The 27,448-nt window shown below is 37.0% G+C and overlaps 1 protein-coding gene across 11 annotated transcripts in view; it reads left to right on the top strand.

Annotated features, from left to right (window-relative positions):
• Positions 1-5,794: 5,794 nt before the first annotated feature.
• The window catches only part of MEF2C (myocyte enhancer factor 2C), a 133,337-nt gene continuing 111,683 nt past the window's right edge, over positions 5,795-27,448 (top strand). For 2 of the 11 annotated variants that reach the window (XM_066181273.1, XM_066181272.1), the window contains exons 1-2: positions 5,800-5,920; positions 15,862-15,960. The gene's annotated coding sequence lies outside the window, so the exon portion shown is untranslated. Of the gene's footprint in view, positions 5,921-15,861; positions 15,961-18,471; positions 18,570-19,534; positions 20,136-27,448 lie in introns of those variants that run through there. The other 9 variants (XM_066181275.1, XM_066181274.1, XM_066181266.1 and 6 more) reach the window with 7 other exon arrangements.

Here is a 27,448-nt window from a genome sequence, read left to right as displayed (position 1 = left end):
TTTCACTGATACTTTCCAATGTTTATTATAAATATTCCTTTTCAAGTAATTAATTTGACAATACACCATATTGCTGATTTGCACGAAAATGTTTTCATTCTAAAAGCTCATAACATTTTGAGGGTTTTGGTTTGCTTTTAGATACTGTCTGTGAATCACTCCCTATCATATTTACATTTCAATTCTTGGGCAACTATACTGGCAATTACTATGTTAAAGAGTTATACAAAATAGCAGATCAGTCTGTAACAAACCATGCTCTGGCAGAAAAAGTCACTATTAATTTATTTCTTTAAAGTAACTTATAATCAGTGTTAACTGTTCTGCAGTAAATTTTTCTGGAGAAGTTCTCATGTCTTTTCTCTGTTGACAGAATTGTGGAGCACATTTAAATTAATGGCATATACATAACTGAGTTCCTCCAGACTGCAGCTGCTCACACTGCTTTCACTCCATTGGTATAGATGCATTCACATTTACCTCAAAATTTTTTTTTTTCATTTTTATTATTTTAACTGTGAAAGAATCTAATAAGACATGTTTGCTGTGACATAGGTATTTCTAGTTCTGGAATGAGCCTTCTTATGGCATCAGGCTGTCACCTAATAGGTGTGCACCTAGCATGTACCTTCTGTGTGAACCTCCTGTGGCTGAGCCAGTGCTACAGCCTTCACAGAGCTGTGCAGAGGCTGCTCTGCATGAGATGCCAAACTTCGGCCCTGCAGGGTCATCTCCTCCCTTACTGCCCCTGTGCTCTGCATATTGAGTTACACAAACACACTGGCTACCCAGTATTCCTGTATGTGTCAGAAAGGACTTCTGACTACATGAATAACTTCTCCCCATAGATTTTTTTAAACAAAATCTACAAATAGGGTCTTTTACAGGTGTGTGTACAGGTGTGTATACAGTTGTCTCAGCATTTCAGGAGAACCAGCAACTCACTGCAAGGCCAGATTCTTCTCGCATTCACTTGTCTGTCATTCCTCTACAGTGTTTTTAATTTTCTTTTTTGAAAAGTTGTTTTCACTTTAGGGCACAAAACTGGAAAAGTAGAGAAGCATGTTCCAAACTTTTCTTTTTCTCCCACCCTCATAGACATGCTTTTTCCAAAAAAGGTTGGGCCAAATGATCCTTGAGGTCCCTTCCAGTTTGGTATTCTGTGATTCTAGGATTGTCTTTTTTTCTGCCTTCAGCTACATTTATGCCAAATCTGACTTTTTCTGCTGCACAGCATGCATCTGCCTCTGTCTACAAACAGCCACAAACAAAATTATTCCTATTTAAACATTGTCTCTTCCCTCTGTCTCCTTCTCTACCTCTCTGCATTTACTCCATTCTCTTTCATAATTTATGGACTTACGTATTTCCAATATTTTACCATATGACTTTCCTAAATAAAGTTCTTGATTTCTGTGAAATGTGGCCCACCACCATTGTTTAAATGGACAGAAACCTCACCTTATCTATCTTAACCCTGCCCTACATCCTTTCTCTCAAAATTGTTCAGAATGCTGCAGCTAAACTCACCCTTTTTCTACCATACCCTGTACTTTCTATACACCTTCAATTTACCTTTTCATTAGGGAAAAATCTCGGCTCCGACTCTGTATCAGGAAAACCTACATAAAATTGCTCTGTCTCTCACTTGCCAATGTATATTTACATCCTTTGTCATTTCAGAGTGATGTCCTTTGCACAGTGATAGAGGAGAGGCTACACACAAATGTGCCCATGTATATTTACTCCTATACTGCACCTCTTTGAGTGTATTTGTGAATCGGGAATTTCACACTCTTTGCTACTGTAACTGTGTCATTCCATCCGGGAAAATCTCTGCTCCTACCAGTGGAAGCCAACTCCCACCCCTTTTCCAGCTCAAATTTGAACCAATTTTGTTGGGTGCAAGTTCCTCAAACATAGCTGCTTTTCAGTCAGCCAGGTTTCTTCCTCAGCCCTTTTCATTTGGTTAGGCTTCAGGCATGGAAGGGTCAGAATTAAAGGCCTGTTTTTGCTCTGATAGCTCAAAAATAGGAGGAGGTTATTTCATTCCTTGGAGAATTCTTCATCTACATTTTATTCTGGTGATAGTCCAGAAGAGCCTTCACATAACTCAGCTCACTCTTCTTTTCACAGCAATACTACCTACTCCTCTGCTATATTCTTGAATTTTTTTCCTAGGGTTTTTTCCTACTGATTTGTATTTTATCTGTAAATTTAAAAAAACATTCAATGAGCCTTTATTTTTCTGAAGTACATCTAAGTTGATGGTGCTAGAAAAGTGATCTGTGGAAAACTAAAATAGTAATAATAAGTTAGGCATATGAAGATCTAGAGTTGTATAATTATGCCCATTATCATACGATCTGTGCAGTTTTGTCATAGCTTTTTAGCACCTGAAAAACTGAATATAGGCCAAATGTTGAATCTCTATTTTGTGTGATGGAGTAGGGAGACAGATTTTATCTGCAATATGCTCAGGCTGACTTTCTAGCATTTTGGAAGTGATTCTATCACAAATGCTAGGAGAAAAAAAAATTATTTTATTTTTTTTTTAAAAAGACATCTTGGATTAAAAAGCAAAAAATCATAAACTGAGAGCATATTACTTAGATGAAGATTTATGTGCCCAAGAGATATCACTACCAATTTTCCTCACTCCTTTCCAGACTCCCAAGGTCTGTGGCTAGGAAGAATTGGACTTTTGCCAGTTACATAGAATCAACAGGGCAAATCTAGGTTCCATCACTTCAAAACAGCAGAGCCAAGCCCACCTTCCAGTGTATTTTGCAATTCAACTGAGCAATCCTTCAAGTGTGAAGCTGAATTTTATTTTTCAGGAGGATGAGCAAGGTCAGAGCTTCCTCATCAACCTCAGACTGAACACACAGATAGCTAAATTGAGATTAGGTTCTCTTTCTACTTCCCGATTTAGTATCCCAGCAACCTTGACCTTGTAACAACATCAGGGACATGATGAAAGGGAAATGAAAAAATTGCCATGTGTGCTGCTTCCTTCTCTGGAGGCTGAAAGTTTCACCTCTCTGATACACTTAGTTGGCTCAGAGTAAAAGTTCCTGAGAGCAATCACAATCCTGGGTCTCATGTGGCAATCTGCAGTGCAAACAGGCCAGCCCACAAGCAGATTACTCACTGAGGCTTTCACAGGGGGGCAAGCAGCTTCAACTTCCCTACACTATGATCATACTTCTTCAATAAAATGATTGCAAATTTGTAAAAAGATATCCATAAATAAAAGTATAAACCTGATATGGAGAATCTGGCATGTAAAAAGGTAACAATTTTTATCACATAGCGAAGTTTTACAGAATTTCTACACAAATAGGATGTTCCTGGCTTATCAGTGGAGATAATCATCATCTGCACTCATCAGGGACTGTGCTGTGGACAAAATGTGGCAAATAAAAACAGCAAGAGCAGTAAATGAAAATAATATGCGGACATATATACTTAGCAAACCAAGGCTCTAAACCAGTAGGATTTCAGTGAGAAGTGGATCTTTACAGTGGATCTTTACAGAGAGAAATGTGTTTTTCTGATCGCAGTTGTAATTAACAAGGTATTTTATTGTTTCAGCCTGGCTCAGCTGAAGCAAATGCTTTTTATAAACAAAATTAAGGCAGGATTTTTAAAAAATACTTAGAGGATATTAACTAATGGATAGTAATAACTCATTTCATATATTTTTAATCAAAGTACATTGAAGGTTTGCACCAGTTGTACCAATTAATAGGTGGAATTACAAGAGTGTTTTGAATTTGAGCCAAGATACTATTGAAATAACTACATTTGAGCTGCAAATGGTCTTCTTCAGAACGATTGTTTTGAAAATAAATGTAGTTCATGTCAATGTTTCTTTTTCTGCATGGAAATATAGAGACATAAAATCCCTTATTTCTCTTAGCTCTGTGCTTTAATATTTTAACTAAGTAGTGTGGCAGACACATCTTAAAAGAAAAATTATTATTTTGCTTTCCAGTAATTTCTGTGTAAAAACCCAGAATAAGCTCCTTTATTTTCATTCTTTTGGTTCAGTTTCAAGACAATTGTTAAGCTCTCAGTTTCTGTGACCTACTACACAGTGACATGAGTGGGTATGGCTGTTACCAAAAGAAAACAGTCTGATTTCTCATTAATTTTTCTTATTCCTTTTTCAGAAATACAGAAAACCATACTAGTTTAATGGAATGAGAACAGTGATTAAGTCTGATGGTAATGTGAACTAGAATCATTGTTTTTCAAACAGTATAGGACAACAAGAAGTTTCAGAATTTCCATTCATTAGGACTTTTAGGACATTAATTTTAATCTAAGAATAGAGCAGATAGGAAGCTTGAAATGAAACACTTGATTTTATCAAACATGATGAAAGTATAAGATCTTTATTATGACAGATACAAACCCTAAGAACCAAGCTTCCACATAGAAAATAATAAAAACACTTATTTATTTGGTACTCAGCTCTTGAACCCTGAATAAGCGAAGTACATATTGAGAGAGTGGTACTTAAAATGTTTCCATGGATACAAGATGATGCCAATAAGGTCCATGTTCCTATCTAAAAGGGTGCCCCTGCAGAGACATACAGCATGGTGAGTGGTTGTTTATACAAGTAAATAAATAGGAACCTTGTTTGTCTTACAAAGAGCTCCTGATTCACAATTTTTGTCTCATTTGTTTAAAAGGAACATTTTGCTCCTTCTAAATAGCATATTAGAGCAAAGTAGGCACTATTGAAATTTTTTCTTTAAAGCCACTTGAGTTTATGGCCTAGTTTTCAAGTGGAATATGGAGTATCTAGGTATGCTGCTACCAATCCTGGCACCTATGCTGGTGACTATTTTTTTAACTCTGTGAGAAGACACACCAGACATACCAGCAAATTACACCTTTCTATTTAAATTATCAGAAGTCATCTCCAGGTAGGAAAAAAAAAAAAAAAAGAAAGGGGCAGATATAAATTATAAATACCCTCATTATAAATAAATTATAAATATCCAATAAGGACAAGCATAGCAAGTTTTGATCACTTCCCTCAAGAGAGCCTCCATTTGCTTTAGGTACCATTCTAAAAGAGTCTCGTTCCTAGACTACAACAGCGTAAGTGCTACAAACATGATTTTGAAATTCAGATTCTCAATTCTGCATGCTTTTTTATTCTGATAGTGAGATTAGTACCTTCTAGGTGATATGTTTGAGTTTTCTAATACCTATTTGGATAAAAAGCACAATGAGTTATCAAAGAAAAAGACAACCAACTTTAACAGTTTGCACAATTTAATAAACTGAATTGAAATTTCTGTGTGCTGTGTTCCTATTTTTAAAAAGTTTTCTTCCAGCCACAATTAAGAGAAAAGAGAGAGACTCGTCTTGTTCATAGATTCTTCTTGGAATAATGTAATTTTAACATCCATTTAAAGGAGGAAACTTTTTTCCCATACATGAGCCTCTTGGCCTTCCTTCCTCTTGAAGAAGCAAATCCTGGATACTGGATAAGACAACCGAGTAGATATTTTCCATTTGAACTTGCAGAGTACTTTTGAAGGGGGATGGCAACGCTCTGTTCATTTGCCAGCGCTGACAAAGGTCTGCTTGTCAGTGATACCTTTTACAGCTAAATTTACCCGGGAGTGACAGAAACAGGTGCACCTTGGCCTGCCAGACACTTGTGCATGCACATCATGCAGCCTACAGGTCAACATCCAAAGGAGAAAAAGCCCGGGTCTGCAGAGCAGAGGGTGAGTGAGGCAAGCACAACCCAATCTGGGGGGCTTCTCTTCAAAGCCAGCTGGTCTGGCTTTATTCTATAGGAATTTTTTTACCTGACTTTTTTGATCAACGAAGCCCTCAGCAGGTGCTGACGGGTACAACTTCCTGGAGAAGCAGAAGAAGGGCACTGGTGAGTTTTAATAGAAAAAAAGTATTATATAATTATTCCTATGTCTTTGGAAGGTTCTGCTTACCACAGCACTGGGTGATTCAGCTCTATGCTCATGGTTACTCTCACAAAGCTTTCTTCAAGAGAAAGCAGGTAAGTTTTGTAGGGTGCTTTACATTTAACTTAATACAGTGCTTGATTTTAGCTTCTGTTGCCAAGAAAAGTTTCTTTAAACTGACTGAATACTTATACTCTCTTTCAAACTGTTTCTATGACTGAGTGGAAAGAACATAGAGGATTACATGGAGGAACAGCAGAAGCTAGACAGTGCTGGCTGAGTGTGTACTCTGTGCACTCCATCTGCCTCCTTTAAAATAAATGAGTTATCCTGGTAATTTCCAAATAAATCAAAAGGATTTGTTCTCTGTAGACCCTCAGTATTTGGAGCTTCAGCAGTCATTCTGAGGCTTAGAAATTCCTTCTAAGTAACACCAACTAAGTTTCCTTTGTAATAAATGAGTGAAATTAACACCATTTAGGGCATTTTACAAGACAATCAAAGGTTTATCACACAAAAGCGACTAACTAAAGTGAAATGTAAGCTGTAAACGACAAGTTACATGAAAGCACTCCTTGACATGGTACTTTTTAAAGATATCATGAAATTACACAATCCCTTGTATTAAAACCACAAATTATGCCTCTATGTGTTTTCTTTAATTTGCATAAGAACTGGGAGACTAGATGATAGGGGAAAAAAAAATTTTTTTTTCTACAACAATACGATTTCAATTAATGTGAAAATGCAGGAAAATGTGACCATATGTTAAAATAAATATTTTTGAGAGGAGAAAAGCACTTTTACCATTATTTCTATTTCAAGAACTCATTCTTTTAACTGTGTTTCACAGTATTCATTACAAATTGCTGTGTTAAATTGAAAACATTTATTTAAGTGAGTAAACAGACAGAAAACTTAACCATATGAATCTTTTTCAGTAAACAGATTCCATAGTCACAAAGTCACTGCACATCATAGAAGACACTAATGGGGGAGAAAAAGGAATCATATGTCAATACACTGTTAAGACTGTGTAGTAGGTCTTCCCCCTATATCAAAATAAATTATATATCAGCAATGAGTAGTCTAAGATTAGGATGAATAATACATGAATAATAATACCCTTTTAAACATCCCTGATCTTTGATTTTGTTTCTGCTAGGCTGCTTGGTGTGGGACCCATATTGCTGACAGGGAAGTCCTGCCTCAGCAGAGGTAGATCAGGCATAGTTGTCATCCATTTTCTTCATTTTTGGAGACAGGAAAATGGAGAAGACTTTCAGTTTCTGGAATGTGCTATATGCAAATAATCACAATTTTGTTTGCTGCAAAGATATCCTACTGTAGGTGAGACTAAAAGGGCAAAAGGTTAAAACATTATTAGTCAAAGCATAAAGTAAACTTCTAAACATGAAAGATACATTTTCTGATTAAACATGGAATGCAGAACAAACAAAATCCCCAAAACGAGAGCTGCCTTTAAAATGAGTTAAACTCTGCGGTTTCATAGATAACATGTATGGAAACCAAATCCTCCAAACAGTTATTAAAACCAAGCACTGTTAAATACAAAGTCATTAAATAGTAATGGCAATTCCCGGAGCTAGCTAGACACTGTACATGCCACACTAAACAAGAAAAAACACAGCCTGTAGTTCAGAGCCTTTAGTTCTGCACACTCTAAATTCAACAGCATTTTACTGTATTGATTTTAAAGGCTTAGAAACAGTAATCAATGTGACAAACTCCTGGATAATTTAATGAAGTTCCAGGTAAGTTAGTCTGTATTTCACTGCACTGAGGGAAAAAGTATTTTGTGAAATGAAGGTTAAGATACTTTCTTTTTCTAGAAAAAGATTGTTTAACGTTTCAAAAGGCAGAGATTACTCACTAGATAATTTAGACTGTTAAATTTTTATGAGTGCCCTTAACTGGTCTTTATGTTGGGGTTTTTGTTTTGGTTTGGTTTGTTTGTTTGGTTGTTGTTGTTTTGGTGAGTTGCTTGTTTGTTTCTTTGTTTATTTGTGGTTTTTTGCTTCAACAGATTTGAGCACATTAAGTGAAATTCGGAAATATTTCTGTTATTAATGAAACACTGAAAGGTTAAGAAAAAGGAAAACCTAATTTAATGCACTGAAACTTTGTAACTATTTCACTTTAAAAGAGAGTAACACCTGAAATGCCTGGTACATTCTTTCATTTTTAAAAGCACTATAGTCAGTTTTGTAAACTATGGCAATTTATTCTACAACTACATATATATAATTTTTTTTAAGCTACAGTGTAGTTCAGCTTTCAATCACATTTGTCTTTTCCAGTAAATACAAGTTTTAGAGAGAGGAGGATATCTATATTAGTTTTCCATAGTGCACACAAATAATGAATCGGATTTTACCAAAAAGCTTTGGAAAAATCTCAACTTAGGAGATTCACAATCTGGATTGTGTTCTTCAAAAGTTAATTCAAAATTTTTCATATACTGGTACATGGTATTTTAAAAGTATCTCATAACTTTCTACTCTCACTTGAACTGGTAAAAAACTGGACACTTTCCACTGAAGGCAATGACGTTGCATATAAAAGTTAGATGAGAAGGTGAAAAGCATCTAAAAAATCAGCAGGGGAATAGAATGAATAGCTGTAATTACATACAAGAGTACTTTAAACATGAAAAAATTCCATTTTATGTTTCCATTACAAAGTGCATGTACATATATATATACACACACCCCATATACCTGTGCATATAAATTGTGTGCATGTACAAATATATACATTGTGTGCATGTACAAATATATATATTAATGTATATATATACATTAAATTTATACTTATTTTCCCATTGGTTCACTAGGCAAAATCTTATCCTAAAAAGGGTATATAACTTTCTGCTTGGACTTTCATTAATTAGTGTTTTTGTTCAGAAATTGTTATTGATCTGAGACAGTCACCATGGAAATCAAATGATCAGACTACCATTAGGAGTAGTGGAGAACTCTCCTATTTGCCTGTCTGCTGGCAACACAGGGAGCCACTTGGAACTTTGCCTGAGGGCACCATGCCCCTAAGCTGTCCTAGGGGCTGCAAATGGATGGCTTTGCAGCTGCTCCCCACCCCTGCACCCCGCTGTGGCTCTTTCGCAGGTGAAGACATACTCACACACCATTCTCAATGACTGCTTGGAGCTCCACCATCCTACCCCATTTCAAAAATGCGATGGTAAACCTAGTTTACCATAAACCAGGTAACAAGGACAGGTCACAAAGTATACCCCTTGTCACAGTGTACAGGTACATGAATTATTTGTTAATGGGAGTTGTCTTCTCCAATTAAAGTAATGACAATTTATTGCATGGTCAGATATGGGTTTGTTCCTTTGAAAGCAACTAAGCATTATGATACAAGTTCTGAAAGCACCACTTAAGAAATCTTCAAAAAAGACAAAAGCACGGTGCATTCTATGCATAACTCCAAAGGCACTGGATTCCAAAACAAGCTCAATGAATACAGCTTACAAAGAATAAACACCTAGATTTAAGCTAACATACACAAGTTTACTGGAAGCATGTAAAACAACTGCACAGGAAAAAATAATCAAAATAAAATAATAGAACGGATGAAACAGCAGTTACAGTTTCGTCCATAAATATAGCTATATAGAATTACTATTTCTACATATGTACTTAAAAGTTGCACTTATAGCACATGAAGTGCAACCTAGTGTTCGATGCACTGTATCCTGAAACATAAGGGGGAAAAAAATTTAAGAGCTGAATAGTATGATACCAATGTGCTAAGGATTAGTTCTGCAAAATAAACCTTTCTGTTTATGAGTCACTATATTATATCTTCTGTTTTGGCTCTTTTTTTAACAAAAAAGCTCTCCCCCAATAATTTTCATTTCTCTGTACTTTCTTTTATTATTATAACAATACAGAAGTATACAAAATGGGTGCTTCCTATAGTTTTTGCTATAGATACCTGCAGCATTCATTTTTTTTCCTTTAAAGTCCTACATGACTATATGAAAATAGCCCTTTCCTAGTATCAAATCATCTCCTGAATTTAAAATTATTGCAGAATGAATGCTTGGTAATAACATATTATTATTGTGTGCAATAATTATAAAAGAGTATATTAACACTGAGAAAAATAAAAGAGACAGTGAAACAATCTACTTCTATATCAGGAGATTGTTCCTACCCTTGCAAAAATACATCTGTCCGTTTAATTATGTGTCCTTGCACTAAATCAATTCATTAGCCATTTAATACTCCATCTCAATCTCACTGAAATGAGATTCCACAATAATACAAGGAAACTGGCTTCTACTTAGGGCAAAGAAGCACTTGGTTCCTTTGTTCCTGGGAGAAACCACTCTTTAAATATCTCCCAAACTGCTAGGTTTAATCTGCAAAAAGGATGTGGGAACTCTTCATTGAATCTTGATTTGATCCAAAAATTCTTAACACGTCTATCTCCACTAGCAACAGTCCTCTTGAGTTATTTCTGCCCATATTTCTTACAATATTCCTATTGTCTTATCTTCCCCTACATGGATATGTAGACTACAAAAAGACCCTTCAGTCTCACTTAGGAGCTAAAAGATTTTCTAATCCCCCTCCAAACATGTACCTATTCCCCAGCTCTTGCCCCTTTAGCTGAGCAACAGCAAAGAAAACAAATCAGTCACATCCAGATATAAAGAAGTTTTACAGCACATAACTTATAACTGCTGTAGATTTAAAATGTAAAGACAAATACAAGAGTCATCATAGCATATTTATTTGTTACTGAGAGATTAAAACTAAGAAGGCTAACATATATTTGGTCAGTTCAAAAAGTTCCAGTACATATTTGAATGAAGTTAATTGAATTTTTTAACCAAAAAAAAAACAAAAAAACCCACCAAAACCCTGAAGTTATCTCTGTATGGTTTTTAGTTACCCGAGAAGAATAATAATTTCCAATTGAAGGAACTTTAATTTAGTAATCAGATTTCTTCTCCTTTAGACATTTTAGGGTAGCTATCTGTAATGTCATTGTTGAAATCAGATCTTGCTGATCTAATTGGTGCAGACTTGCCAAGAACATAACAGACCAGAAATGGGAACTTAAATCTGTGCATCATACAGGAGCTATACAAAGATCAAACTAGATCATATGGCAGTAACAGTAATTTCAGATTAAATACATCCAAACCAAAATACATATCCAAACACGACCTGCGTATTAGTTTCCTTTTAACATCAATAATATCAACTTTTTTAAAGTACTTTCATGGGAAGAGTTAAAACCTCACAGCAGGATGTTCACGGAAGGTTTAAACAGATTAATATAAGTGGCACAATCACGACTAAAAGCTGACCCAACTATTGTGCAATTTCATTTATGGTCACAGAAATTACGAGTTCTTCATTTATCAAGAAGAGCTGTCAACTTTCAAAAGACCTCTCTAAATCATCTAATAATTTTTTTGCTTGTTTGTTTGTTTTTTACAACAGAGATATTAGTACTACAGCAGCACTTAGAAGATATGTTTATAGATCAACACTTGTATTTGGAACTGTTCAAACACAAAACAAAAACATGAATTTAGTACTGAAGAGTTTGAAAACACCTAAAACCACTGCATTTTACATACACAGTTCTTGGTATCTGCATGCAAGCATATCTGTATAGAAAAGTTTGAGAGTAATACCTTCATACCCTCATTCCATATACTAAGCTATACTATTGTATTCTATATTCAAATTATGGTGTAAATATCTATGTTAGAACAGGCCACATCACCAACAAATAAAAACTATGCATCATTTACTCCACTTTTCTTCTTAGAAAGTGGTTTGAAATCTGAAATGGAGGCAAATTGCCAGAGAAACAACAAAAAGCTGGTTGCTTATCTAAAATATATCTCAAAGTCTGATCGAGAAAATGCCTGAAAATTATTTTTTAGGGAAAAAAAAACCACAAATTTTGAATACTCTAAGAGATGCCTTTCATGTGTGCCATTGGAACACACATCTAAAGCCAGTATGGGAAACCATAGTGGCTTTCAACAACAGAAGATGAAATTGACCAACCTTTTTTTTCCCCTTAGAACATGTTTGATTCTGAATTTTGTTTGAATTGTGGGTAGGGGTCCATCCAAAACAAACTTCCACTTTGCTTGGCCCTCAAAATTACCATTAATTTCTTTGTCTACACAAATGCAGATGCTGATCTAATTTGCAACAGCTGCAGAATACTTATTTAAGCCTTTTCTGGCCATTTATGGCTGTCTGCTTCTGTATCACATCACTCAGTGCAAGAGAGACAAAAGCTTGAGTGTCACACAAGTAGTAAGGGGGTGCAATCATATTTTTTGTTTTGGGTTGTGCATTTTTTTGTCAAAAATATCTGAAAATATCACAATACCTTATTCAGGCGATTACATTTCTGGAAAAGAGGAGGAATGCACAGCCTAAAAAAATTCTTTTCTAGCTCCCTCACAGCTTTTCCCAAAATGAAATGGAATCACAGAGAGATTCTCCTTATTTAATGCCAAGCAATCACATGGACAAATAAATGTGGTAGAAAGAATAAAAAGGGTGCTTCTTACTTAAATGTTAATTCAGAAGCAATTTATGGAAGCCTTTCCTTTTAGAGATAAGTAGAAGGAACTGCCCTACCAGAAACTTCTTTAGAAATACCCAGCTAATGGTACAGAGGTGTAAGACTTACTAAGCTGCATAAATTAACAATGAAATACAAAGTTATCTTCCTCTGCATCAATTCTAGAAGCTGTAAGAGATAGCTCTTCTATATTAGCAAGTGAGTTGAATAGTAAAGATACTGTATTTCTTGGGTGAAGGCTTTTTAATAATCTAGATGGACTTTAATCACAGATGCATTAATCCATACAATAAATTACACTTCCACTAAATGCTTAGCTTTTGAAAAAAAATCTGGTGCTTCTGCATATGATGATGCAGAATTATCAGACTGATGAACATCAGCTCATGAAAATGAGAGCATTTCCAAAATTATTCTTCAAATACATTCCTGTAGTTAAACCCTATTAAGATGGGGAATTGATTCCAAATTTCCACTCTAAGCTCATATTTGATCTATTTTTTGTACTTTTAGCATAGGAAAAAAAAGCCCATTTAGCTTGAAATTTTACCTAATTAATTTTATGTCAGAAGAGACTGGGGAAGGGACATAGAATCAAAACTAGTTACTGAGATTTGAGTTTGTCTGAGACTAAAGTTTTGCTTGCCAATTTCTTATTAGCACTGAAAAACTTCAAAATCCTTGATGCATTTCTTTCAGGCAAATCTAGACTCACATTTTTGGAGTCCTTAAGCCTCAGCAAGGGAGAAGTTGGTAGGTTAAATTCTTCCTCTATTACCCTTAAGTAAGATCATGGCCTACAAGAGTTAAGCCCCTAAAATGCATATGTGTATACATAAACTTTTACATTTGCTGGAATATTGTCATACCATGATAAGTACTTCGGAATGACTTACAAAGAGATAGTGGCTAGTACAGGAACTGAAGTTAGAGCATACCCAAAGATTAATTTTGAAGCAGAAGCTGGATCTGGGTGGCCAGTGACACAGGGCTGAGCTTCCATTTTAGTATCTCATCTCAGCCTGTCAGAGTACAACGGATAGCAACAGACTTCAGGGGACTTTGAACACACCATATAAGCTCCACAGCATCCATGCTCTGCACCAAGCAGGAGATTCAGGATTTCCATAGTTATCACCTTCCTTCAGATGGCATGTCACTCTCATTTTGGAAAAAAAACAAAAACAAAAAAAAAAAAAAAAAAAAAAACAAAAAAAAAAAAAAAAAAAAAAAAAAAAACAACCCGATACATACCTTAAGAATTACTTATTTCTAAAATGCATGTGTGGCAAGAGTGGTTATCACAAGATAAAATCACAGATTTAATTCTAATATCAGTCTGTGTTGTCATTCACAAAGTGATAAATACTATTTTACACTCTTTAGGACAAATTCAGTAATGTCTAATCTTTGAAAGAAAATTGATTTGTCTATGAAAAAGTTATCTCCTATCTCTAGTCAGAAAACAGTTCTTAAAAAAATTACAATTAAAAAAAGTCTTGGGAAAAAATCTTTGGGTAGTTCTTTATGAGACATGTAAAGGACAATAGCAACTTGCAAACTCCAGTTTCAGAAACTGCCGTTAGTAACAATGAAACATTTCAGATTACTAGAACAGGATCAGTTTAGCAAAACAAACTAACCCGCTTTTCATTGTTGACTTAACACATTTGGCCTTTTTCCCTCTAAAATCAATTTCTTCCCTGCAACGGCCCTTGAAAATAGCAGAGTAGAATACAAAAAAAAAAAAAAAAAAAAAAAAGGCAGTGTAGGGGGAGAGGGGAATTGGAAAAAACATCTTTCCAAAAGGCTGGAAATTAACAGCTAATGTCCAATATTAGTCGAACTTCAAGCCCTCCATCTAACCTCACTCACTCCACGGCTTCAACACCAGCCGGCTGGACACCCATGTGTCCTTTTGTCCTTTCCCAGGACTGCCATGTGCTGCTGGAGCTTACCAGGCTTGGCCCTACGTGTTGGGGCATTCCAGACCTATCTGAAGCTCCGGGATCCCCGCTCCGACCACCCCCCACCTATCCTCCCGCGGCTGGCGGGCAGAAGCCCCTGCTCCAGCCTGGCCCCGGGCCGGCAGGATGGGCACCCCGCGTTCCGCTGGCACCGCAGAGCTGTGCTTCGGCCTCCCGCAGTAGCGACACCCACTTATTCCAATGGTCGGAGCCGTGGGTAAAGGCCCTCAACAGCCTCTGGAGGGGCCCGATGAGGGCAGTTCTGCCGGGGGACGCGGGGCAAGATTCTGCTTCCAGACTCCCCAGAGTCGGCCTTTGATCAGGACTTCCCAACCCTTCGCTATTCCCGGCCCGTCCCACACAGCCATGGCCGCAAGTACAACAGCCACCGCTCCCGTCGCCCGCCCTCGCCGGGACCACCCGCTCTGGCGTCAGTCGGCGCCCGGCCGGCCCTACACCGCCCCCGGAGCGCCCCGTCGGATCGGGGACGACGAAAGGGCGGCGGCCGCGGCACCGGCAGCGCCGGCGCGACCCGGGACCCCCCGGCCCTCGCTGCCCCGCCTGGCGCCGCCAGATCCGCGGGGCCGGAAGAGACGAGGCCGGGGACCGGTGTCGTACCTACTCCTCCTGCAATGACTTCCGACCGCCGCACCCTGAGGGCCACCCCACGACATAGCAATAATAGTGGGTCAATAAGTAAATGATGAGAAGCCCGGGATAATGATATGTGGAGATGCGAGGGGCTGGGGCAGAGGGCAGAAAGGTCGCCCCTCAAGACCAAGTCGTTCTAGTTGGGACCCCCTCTGGACAAGTACAGGTGCAGAGAAAAAAGGAATATATGGGTTTAAAAAACTTCCACTGGAGTTACCTGGTGTTGCCTTTCTCAAAGCAGACCCAAGGACATCCGTGTCTGGTGTTGACACCACACATACCTGCTCTTGATAGAAGGAAGAAAATTAATATGCCAAGCTTTACTACTTTATAATTCACCCTGGCCATTTAAACAGGCATTTATTAAACAACGAGATAGCTGTGTTTTCCGAAATGCATGTTCAAAGCATAAATACCAATTGGAGGATAAGTACAGCCTGCAATCAATACTATTGTAATTTTTACTGATAGTGTAGCATCCCTAAGGTAGGATTTAGATGGAGTTTATAACTTCAAAAACATCAAACTACTTACAAGTAAGATAGGCCAAAGTGCACATCAGTAAAGATTCATATTCTTTTTATAGAAATTACTTCATTAATCTCCTAAAATATATTGAAGGTTTGCATTTTAATAATATGCTACTTTTGTGCTTTTAAACATCCAAGGTGCCGAACAAGAACTGTAAACTGTGAAGTAACTTCCATGGGAAAGATTAAGTAAAGCATTGGAGGCGGATGATTTTGACAATAAAGAGGGTGTATGTGGTAAGTATTTAATATTTTTTACTTTTAATATCACCAAGTACTATTTATTATTTTTAGATTTTTGTTCAAAGCAAAAACCTGGAGAGCAAAACTCTACTGTGTTATATACTTACAGGTACACCTGTGACAAAGGCTTTCTGTAATCGTTGCATGATGTGTGTGGTGATAACACCATTTTAGTAATGGCATACCATTTTATTTAAAGTTAATATGTCAACTGTGCATACCTTGCAGATATATATTTTTGCAATTAAACGATTTTGCAAAGAATCATGTACATGTCATCTCATTTACAAAGCAATTAATTTGTGCTCCTGGAATACATACCCTGTTATCTTTGAAATTATCTGAGTTTATATCTTTTTGTTCATTACAAAAGCATATGGTTTGAGGGAATATTCTGAATGAATGAAGATCAAATACAGTACTGTTGGATAATCTTGTGGGGTAGATTAATCTATAGCCTCGATTTCTCTCAGGGTGGGTTGCTGTGGCAACCGCCCCAGCTCACTTTAAAATAATTTCATAAAGCTCTCTTCAAGAGCTGCACCCAGCGTGGGCCAAGTTTAAAAGCAGCCAGACATGGGAAGAAGAGTTATACTGTGTTGCTCTTACAAATAGGGAGGTGGTGGAAGAAAGCGAGGTGTAGAGTGGAATGGGTTTGAGCAGAACTTTAAACAGAAAATAGAAACCAAGCTAGCCCAGGGTTAAGATGCAAAGGAGGTGGATCGTTTCATAGTAACCTCACTGCTTTTCAGTTTAAACACCATTAAAGGATTTAAGCTGGCAATCTCCTTTGTCCTAAGGGAAAAATATGTTCTGCATCCACAAAAGAACAAAAATGGACTTTGATAATCATCTTCAAAGGAAATGTTACCTTGAGGTAATCACACTTGTAATGGAAAGAGATACTTGGATACACTCTTTAATAAATCTTTGGAGATCTGATTTTATAATTATTACATTTTGACTGATGTCTCATAGTTTAAGACACTGCATGAAAAAAAAAACTGTCAGCAGATCTACACATGGACTGTGGACTGCTGAAAAGCATAGATTTGAGTCTTGTGCCAGAAATGTGAAAAGGGTGCATTTGTGGAAAGTCAGTACATGTACAAACATCAGAACAAAGGCTTTTTACTGTTTGAAATTATTTCAGATTTTTAAATCAAATCCAAAGAGAGCGAAACAAAAACACCTAAACACTTCAAATTATGCTGCATAAATTCATGCCTTGTCTAACCCTGAAAGGAGTGACAAATCCTGATCCCTCCCCTTTATATCTGTTTGTCCATCTAGCATCTGAATCCTGTTTTAAAAATCAAGATGTCCTTTACATGGATTTGGTTAACTGTACTCATGACAAAAACTTGGCATGGTTTTAAGTAGCTCCAGTATGTGAAGGTCACAACTATAAAAAGATTAGACCACAAGTGCCCACATGGAGGGGTAGTTGAAGTTCTAAACTGATGTATACTTTTATTTTCTAAAATATTTGCTTACAGTAGTAATTACTTTCAAAATATGACAGTGCACACTTTCTGTCTTGCTAGTTGAAAGGCTGTGTTACCAACTAACCAGACACCAGGAAACTTACACATCCTGCATAAAATAAAGCATGACGTCAGTCATTTTCAATTAGAGCACAAAAGTGCCAAGTCTTAACATAATTTTCTATTTTTGCCACTAAGAATATACAAATATTACTGGATAGTTGGGTGCCACGCTGGGAGATCAAAATTGTCTGCAGAAGAGGCATAGCAAGGGTACAACCCGTGTAACTGTTCTGTATTTCTTTGTTGTAGTCCTTCATGGCAGACCTGAGGCTGAGAAGTATTTCTTTCCCAATGCTTTTCAGGCTCTGCTGCCACTGCCGTGCATGTGTGCCTCTCCCCACCGTGTACAATGTGCTTGGCTTGTATCTGATTGCCTGGTGGCTCTGGGCACATCAGTATCACTGTCATTATTACTGTGGGTACATTTGTAGCGTGTCACTGCATGGAGAGTCGTGCACTCTTCACCCAGACAGACCAGGACGTGGATGAGACCCGCAGTATTCTCTAGGGATTTGCATTTCGACCAATTGCAGGGTACTTGTTAGAACTATCTGAGCTTTGTTTTGCTATGACTGTGCTTTGAGCATTCACGTTTTAAAGAGTACAGTTGAACTGAAAAGGTATTTATTCACTGTCAAGTACTTTGGAAGTAGGTCAGTGGCCCAATGAGATGTTTCTAGGGGAAAAGACTGTGAGACCAAGGACTTATATTAAAATAACCCAAATATATATTTATCACTGGTTTTGAATTCAGTCGTTTGGTTTTATCACGTGCACTGTTCCTATTTCCAGTACCTTAATCTGTCATAAAAATAATACTCTGTGCCTTTACAAACTCCCCTGCTCCTCCCAAAGGATCATAAAAGTTGGTTATTTGCATAAAAATTTAAGAAGTATGATCCAGTTTTACTCACAAATCACTGCATGTGCTTAATCTGGATTCAAACTCACAGTGCAGTCCTTTCAGTCCAGTTTTAGAGGCAACTGAACCTATTAAAAAAAATATAAAGCCTTGTCCACACACAGCGTGCTTTCAGTGCTGCATTTCTGCGGGTAAGTCTGACATGAGACCGTCTCCGGCAGCCGCCCGTGGCCGGGACGTGCCCGAGAAGGCGAGCGGGCCCGGATCCGGCCGCCGCTCACTGCGGGGAGAGCACTGCCGCGCCGGGGCCGCTCCCCGTGTCGCGGGACGCGGAGCCGGATGAGTTGGGAAAGTTGGGCTGCTCAGCAGGCCCAGGGCTCGGGAGGGGGAGCCCAGCCAAGGTGCGAGGGGCTGGGCAGGAGGTCTCGGGGGGCGGGGGCGAGTGCCGGAGGACCGCAGCCCTGCTGCGCTCCGGCGGCTGCGCGGGGGTCGACGCCCTCTGGGCTGCGCCGGCGGCCGTGGGCCGGCTGCCTCCTCTCGGCGCCCGCCCCTCCCCGCCGGAGGCGAAGCCGCTCCTGAGGTGCCGCCTCGGGGCTGCCGAGGATGCAACACACAGAGACATTCCGAACCCTGGACTCCGCAGGTCCCCGGGTGCGGGCGGGCTCGGTCACTGCCCCGCAGCCGGGCCGTGACCGGCCGCAGATGCGCTGCCGCGGGCGGTGCGCGCCTCCCAGGTCCGCAGCCCTCCTGCTTCCCTCCGCACGCTGTGGTACCTCGCCAGGAGGGGGAAAACACGCACCGGCTCGCCGCCTTGTCTTCGCTTTGTATAATAAAGGATGTCATTAGATTTGCGTGTGGCATATGCCATTACCCCCACCGTAAAACTAAAATTAGCAAAATGTCAGGAATGGAAAGATTGATTCACCCAAGATGCAATTATCATTTAAAAAGTGCTTGATTGAGGTGCTGATGCTCGGTGATTTATTCTGCATACCATATACATAATTAAAGTAGTGTAGTGGAGCAATTTATCAATCTAGTTTAGTCTAGAGGGGCAAGGAGCTGCTGCCGCTGCTGCTGCTGCTCTATGTTTGTTTTATTAAAACGCTTTCGGGATCTGATCCCGCCCCTTTTTTGCAAAAATGAAACTGATTATTTCTCCAGTTCGGGAGGAGAGTCATTCGTTTGGGATTGTGGGAGAGGTAGAGAAATAGAGACACGGAGAAAGAGAAGAAAAGGGACGAAGAGAGAGAAGCAGAAAAGGACACCTCATCAGCCGTGTAGTTTGAATCCCTTTCTCGCCTCCCTCTTCCCCTTCGCGATTTTACAAAGGCTGTGAGCTATTCGTCTTTTCCCATTCGCCTGCTGTCACTTCCTTCCTGGACGATCTCAGGACGAGTCCGGTTACTTTTAATCCGACCAGCCGCTCAGCCACTTTCTCCTCCTCCACGCTGCACACACGCGCACCATACACACACACATACACACACACACACACACACACACCCCAGGCATCTTCTGGCTGCTTATTGGATTGACTTTGAAGGTTGTGTGTGTGATTCAAGGCGGCTGCATGTTGAACTAGGTGCTGAATATTTAAGACTGGAAGAAGTAAAGGGATTTTTTTCTTTTTCTTATGAAAAGAAAATATCTGAAGGACTAGTCTGATCAGCCAAACGGCTTACTGTTTACAATGTAAGTACATGTGAAATACAGCATCGGAATAAAGTACAGTGGACATGGTACAAAAGCCCTAGGTGCGTTTCCTATCGCGTTTGAAGAATGTATGTCATTTTATGTGAACTGGGATTGAGGTTGCTTGCAGACATATAGTGTGCGATTGTGCAGTTGCTTAAAGTAATTTGTTAAAAAAGTAGCAGTTAAATCTCTCATAAATTATTGCAGACTTGTCTCTGTCATAAGTGTTTAAACTTTGATGAAGTTAGTTTACATAATTTATATGCTTGATGTTATGAAGTATTGGAAGCTTTTTGTTTTAGATGGTTCTTAGTTGATTTAAAAGCTATGACCTTGTAGTGCTTGCACTCTGATTTATCAAACTAAGGAAACAATCCAGTTTCAGTGAAATGCTCTTAAACTTCGTTGGATTGCAGTCTCTTCAGTCTTGAGTTTAGGTAGTGCATGCTTGCAAGTGTTCAACTTTGTGCATCTTGCATCTGAATTACTTACATTTCAGATGGAAAGACCCCTTGCATTTTTGTGGGAACTTAAGTAATGGTCTGCAAACCACTTCTGGAACAGTGTGCTTTGGTCTTTGCACAGTACTTTGAGTAATCTTTTAATTTTTTAACACAAAGCAGTAGAGCTAATCAGAATTACAGAACTAGCTAGCGTAATTGCAGTACAATCACTTACAAGCTGAAATACAGTTTAATGTGAATGAGAGACTTGTAATATTGTTGCATTATGTAATTATAATACTTATTATTTCCCATAAAACTTAGTGTGACCTTCTGTCAGCCTGTAAAACAAAACAAGTATAAAAACAAGCTAATCATCCCCCTTCCAAAATAATAATAATAATAATAATAATAATAATAATAATAATAATAATAATAATAATAATAATAGTAATAATATGCAGCATGGTACAAACCAAAATTTAATCATAGTGGGTATCTAAGCATTTTATAGAAAAGTTCTATTTTCTTTATTGTTTGTAATGATTATTATTACCAAATAACTACATACTTTAATAAATACTGTAATATACAATTTAAGACCAAATGTTTAAGAGAATTAAACAGAGAAAAGCACTTTACCAGTACTTTGCTGGTGATCAGAAAAGAATAGCTTTGACACAAAATTTTCCTTGCATATATCTGACAATCACCTTAATGGCTAATGGCCTAGTTTCATCTTTACTTTAAAATAACTATAAAATGAACGATAAAAAATTATTTCAGAAGCAACTTCTTATTTAGAAGATTGGATTTCTTTCATTGGCACTTTCCTGGTTATTGTTTGAAGAGTAAAGCTATTTATATGGAATATAATAACTAATCCCTAGAGGCTTGGCAGGGCATGGAAATACTATCACCTGTGAACCAGTACTCCAGCCCATCTGCATTGCATACATACTAATTTTCGGTTCAAATGATAAGTTATATGGTTTCTCTGGGGATTTGTTATATTGTGAACTGTATTTATAACAGGATTTCAAGTACCTTACTTTAAGTCCAAAACTCGCAAAACTTTCTTACAATATTATTTTTCTTAAAATATCCATTATATTATTCTTTCTGTATTAATGAGTACATAAGTCATAATGAGCCTACACTGAATTATCTGCCCACACTTATGTCCTTTTGAAAGTAATAGAAAGATTTCTTGAAGACCAACGTAAGACAATGGCCCTTAATTCCAGGTGTCTCTGTTCCTGGTTGTACATATACTTTTATCTGAAAAACTTGTTGTTCATACATATTTGTACTAATATGCTCTACACAGTATGAGGAGATGGTTCTGGGACCTGGACATGGAAAGGTTCTTTCATAGTAGGAGTTTTTACACAACTAGTCCCGCTGCCAATGCTGAGACTACTTCTTGCTGAGAAAATGAACAAGTCACAGGGAAAACAATTTACAGGATCAGGACCCAAAGAGACTAAACCTCTTGCCTGTCCCAAAGCTTTCACAGGACAGAGATGTAAAGAATGTCACTTTCAATGTCCTGTAAAAGAATGCAGGAATCAGATACTGTCTGCTTCCTCTTAAGATTATTTGACCAAAAAAAGAGGAAATTTAAGTTTAATAGCCTTATTAAAATTGGTACTAAATGATGAATAGTGTGGGAGATTAAATAAGTATTTTACAGTCATGTTCCCGAGCTTCTAATTTTGGACCATAATAAGAAAGTTCATTCAAATACTTTCTTACTGTGAATTTTATTCCAATATTGGATCAAGATTTTTTCATTTTTTTAAACATTTCATCTACCTGCAACATGTATATTCAAAACCAGACATACCTTTCTTAAATGGTTATTAAAAAAAAAAAAAAAACCACACCTATGATGTTACAGACAAAGAGAAATCAAGATTCCTGAGGCTTTTCACAAAAGTTTGCCTCGGGAGTATTTCGGTAACTCATTATTCAGTAGATTAAAGTAATTATATAGAAACTTAGGAACTGAGCAGGAGTTGTGAATAGAATACTTTTGCCAACTTAATTTCTTTTAATTTTACTTTTCTCTATAACAGGTTACTTTACTGTTGACCAAGGTAATTAATTTCATCTTCAGAGACAGCTAAAGTTATTTCTACATTTGATTAAGGATCAAGTCATTAATTGTTACTAGGTTTTTGAAAGAAAAAGTGTTTGGTGTTTGATACATTAGGGTACACTTTTGCCTGTTTGATATAATTACTCACATGTGCATGATAATTTTTCCAAAAACCAAGTAAGGTGTATTGGTATTTTTTTGAACACTGATGATGGAGATGAATCTCCATTAGCTGCTATGTAATTTCAAGAAGTTTATAGTCCTTGCTTCAGCATCCTGAATAATAACTAAAACACTTACATTTGTTACACATTTTAAGTTTTTTAATTTTGCTATTTGATATCAGCAGAGAGATTTGCTCTATCCTCATTTAGGCTCTGTAATGACTTAGATACAAAATATTTTAAAAATATATGTTTAATCCTGAAAGCTAAAAAACTTCAAGCATAACAGCAGAGTTAGAATTCTGATATTTGAAAAGGATGAAATTAAAATTTTGGATTCTGGTTCAGAAGCAAAATTAATTCAGAAGAACTTTGGTCAGCAAACTGATGGTGCAATTGAAAAATTAAAAAATTGAATTTTTAAACTATTTTTAGAAGTAATTACTTGAGTCCTCTGACCAGCTTTAAGGTCATTTTCTTTGAACTGGTGATCAATGATACATGTGGACAGGTGATTAAAAGCCCATATCTTCAGCCCTCCACTTTAATGTCACTGTCTCATTGACTGCAGTGCAGTAGAGGTTGTCTATTCACTGAGATCTGTCATCTTTCGGAAATCAGACCAGCTTATAGGGGCGATTCACAAAACCAACAGTGACAACAAAGTCTTATGTGCCTTACAAAAGAAGGATAAGGCAATTCACGTGTCATTTTGATTGGGCAGTGATAAAAGCTGATTGCTGCAGCATAGCAAGACACACTTCAATTTTAAGTGATTATTGTGTGAGACAACTATAACTCTGTTGCTTAGTCATTGTAAAATGCAATTTGAAGCAAGGAAATCTCAATTTTGACATTACTGGAATTTGTTTGACTTTAGAGTGAAAGTACAGACACTTGTAGCATTGTTACACAAATTCTATAAAAACTTTTTAGTATACTACTTTGGGGAAATGCAATTAAAATGTGGTAGATTATTGTTCTCAGACTTTTTTTAAAAGATATTTGTTAAGATATTATCCTGTAATCACATTAAAATTGCCTAGGCTCTAAAAAGTGCCTAAGACTATACTAAATTCACTGTACTTAACCATATTAGAAGCTTACAAGCAGAGGAGGGTACCTAAAATGTGTCAGGGCTTTGCAGATTTATCAAAAACCATAATATTGAACAACAACTAAGCAATCTTAGTTTCTTCTGTTATTTTTCAAAATGTAATATGTTGTAAAACTATTATTTGTGTTGCATGTGTGTAGTCTGATTTGAAAATAGCCAAGAAATTAAGTGCTGTCCCTATATTATTAAATATGTCATTTATCAGTGAGAATAGAATTTTTCTTATTTGCATAATTTAGTTATAAGGTACAGCTTTTAACATTTACAAGTATGAAAGTAGAAAGCTGATAACTGCTATGATAATTTCATATAATATTTCAAAAGAACTCTTTTTTTTACCCAACTGATGCCTCCTAGTGTTTCACATAATAAAACAGTAATGAGTCAACCATAAATGTAAATATTGTTCTTTCATTTTCTTCATCTTATGTTGTGCATAAAATTAATATTTATGTATTTAATTTAGTGTGTGTTATTTTAATCAGACAGGAAACTCACATAATATCAGATATCTCATTTTAATGGATACTGAAAGTGCATTTCTATTTTCTTTCACTACAGCTTTGCTTAGCTGTGTTTAGAAAAGTTTAAGTTATATAGAAGACATTTTCTTTTTCTCCTTTTGTTTCCTATGTGCACTAAAAAACTTCTCAACAACGTATTATGAGGTTCAAACAGGAATTAAAAAAAAAAAAATTGCTAGCATGGTGCTTTGAAAAGTAAGCCCTCAAAATAGGCAATAAATGCAGTTATTTGAAATATCCTAAGGGACCTCACAGCCAAATAAGATGAAAAACAATGGTCTGCAACATGCTCACTCACAACAGTCCTCAAAGAATAGTGATCATATTTTGTAGCTCTTCCTGATTATTTTACTTTTGTATGAGCAAGAAAACTCTATTAAGACAGTTTTCAAATTCACAGAATGTGCACCTTACTTTTTTAGTTGTAGATGGATGATCAGTACTTCAGAAATGGAGTTCATGTGCGAGTTTATAAAATATTGAAGTGGTAAAGACAGTGTCCTTTTCTTACAACTGCAGTCTGGTCATATAAGCCCTGAATGCCTCAAAAAAACCCCCACATTCAGCTCTACCATACAACAGTAGAATTTTTTACCTTTTATTTTATGGAAGAGTTTAATTTTCAAAAAGTTATGTAGCATCAGTGTGACAAAACAAAACCTGTGGGCCTCAGCTGTATATTGGATCTGTCAGGTATGCTCTTACAATGACAAGCAGCCAAAACTGAGAATACTCTTACATAATTAATGCCACAGTTTTATGTACAGTATGAGATCAATTTAGTGAAAATTGAAATGGAAATAAAGCCTGTTATTCTAAGATTTTTTAAGAAAAACAGTGAAATTGGACATTTCCAATTCCTTGGCACTTATTCTGTTCAAGAAGTTTTAAGGAGAAATACAGTCAGTTTGCAATTAAAAATCAAAATTTAACAGTTAATATGAGTAACAAATATTTGTATCTTCTTCTCAATGCACATATGATAAATTAAAGGGCCTACTTACAGAAAAATTCTGACTGAATTCAGAGAGTTAAATCTATATATGTAAATCTCAGTAATGAGAATTAGTATTTGATTTTAGAACATTTAAAAAAATGCATGTTTTAGGATTATGTTTTGCCATCAACCCTGTAATGTAACATTTTTCTTCCAGTAGTTTTAAAGTGCAAAGAGATCTTTTTGAGATCAGTCATTTATTTAACCCAAGAAAAATCACATAGGAGCCAATCCTTTAAACTTCCTTGCATCTTTAAAGTGTTTCAAAGTGTGCAAATGACACCTGTTATTCTGCCAGCAAAGCTAACATGCTATTGATAGACTTTTCTGAAATAGTTACATTGCAACTTGCATTGTGAAGAGAAAGCAAATGTGGAAGAAAAATAGAGGGAAGCATAGCAAAAAGCATTTTTGTGTCATTTCAAGTGTAGGACTGATACTCTGAAATACTGTCAAACAGAGCCCCACCCAGTATTTCTTTTTTTTTTTTTTGGGGGGGGGGGAGGATTGATGGTTTTGGTTTTGGGTTTGGTTTGGGTTTTTTTTGTTTGTTTGTTTTTGGGGTTTTTTTTGCTTTGTTTTGTTTTTGGTTTTGGTTTTTTGGTTTTTTTTGTTTTGTTTTTAACAGCTAAATACATTTAGATTGCAGAGATATGTCCTAGGAAAGCGTACACTTACGTTATCTGACTTGGAAAGGTTCTGGACAAATTGTCAGAGAATTATTTTAATACTGTATGGAATATACTGGCACAATATGGATTCAGTAATCACACCAGTGAGGTCTGCTAGACTATGCCCCATTTGTAATCCCCTGAACAGGTGTTTTAGCAGTTACCTGCTCCAGCAGGGTAGATGTACTTATTTCTGCCTTCTGGCACCTTCCCCGATATTGGAAGCCTGCAAGATTTCAAGTGAAGAGAGCTCCAGGGATCTTGGCCAGTACAGCTGGTCCTGGAAGTCAGTCACTATCTGCTTCCTTCATTTAAGCTAACCATAATGCAGCCCACAGATTAAGGACAGAATTGAACAGATGGCATAAAGCTCCTCTGCATCCTTTTCCCAGGTTATAATGCTGATATGAAACTTAGATTCAAATCTAACAAGTCTTATCTTACTCTTGTTTCTTCAACTGAATAATTGATTAAATGAAGTTTACAATAAAAATTATTAACCAAATACCAGTGCAAGAATTCACTTTAAATATTACCATCTCCTGTTTCTCATGCTGTAAGTGGCATAAGGGTAGCTGAATTAGAAGGTGTAAATGAACAGAATTAGAAACAACATTATTTATGGTTGTTTCTATAGATATAGGATGCATGCCACTTGTGGAAACTATGCCCAGTTAAATTTCACTATTTATTTTAAGTTGTCAATCAATAACTGTTAGCAAAATATGTACAAAGGGCAAGGAGAGAGGCTTGTGAAATTGTTTATAAAAGACTTCAGCACAAGTCCACAAAGTGCAGAACACTATCCACATGGAACATTAATTTTAGTAACATTGCTATTCATGTGCTATTTATGTGATTTTGAAAAAAATCTTCCCCCAGTGAAAAAAGATTTTGATATTACATTATATATGAAATAATAGTGCATTTTTAACCAGATAGTTTAGATATTGTTGGATCATGAGAGAAATTATAATGTTTCAGAACATATTCACCCTGTAAGAAGCTTGACTGTTGCACTTTTCATTTCAAAAATTCAATGTGGTCTTCTCAGTGAATACTGTTTTGAATAATTTCATTGGAGTTGGGTGGAAAAGCTGTCCCTAAAGATGGTGGCTAGGAGGAGAGGGCATTGTAGACAACAGGATACTGAGGTTCTGTGACCATCCTATAATGCTGGCCCAGGTGTCCCCTTCAGCCTCGCATTTTAGCCTCAGAATTTTACTGCCAAGAACTCCCTTTTGATGGCCATATCCCATGGGAATGCCTAGGCAACTACTATAAAAAATGTTAATAGTCTGGGAATATTCTGTGAAACCAGCAGGAGACAGTATGTTCTCTAGACTTAGCCT

This window comes from Chamaea fasciata, unplaced genomic scaffold (genome assembly GCF_029207755.1).
Source record: "Chamaea fasciata isolate MVZ Bird 193981 ecotype frontalis unplaced genomic scaffold, bChaFas1.0.hap1 SCAF_4, whole genome shotgun sequence".
Classification (NCBI taxonomy): Eukaryota; Metazoa; Chordata; class Aves; order Passeriformes; family Sylviidae; genus Chamaea; species Chamaea fasciata.
This window is presented reverse-complemented; position numbering and strand designations above follow the sequence as displayed.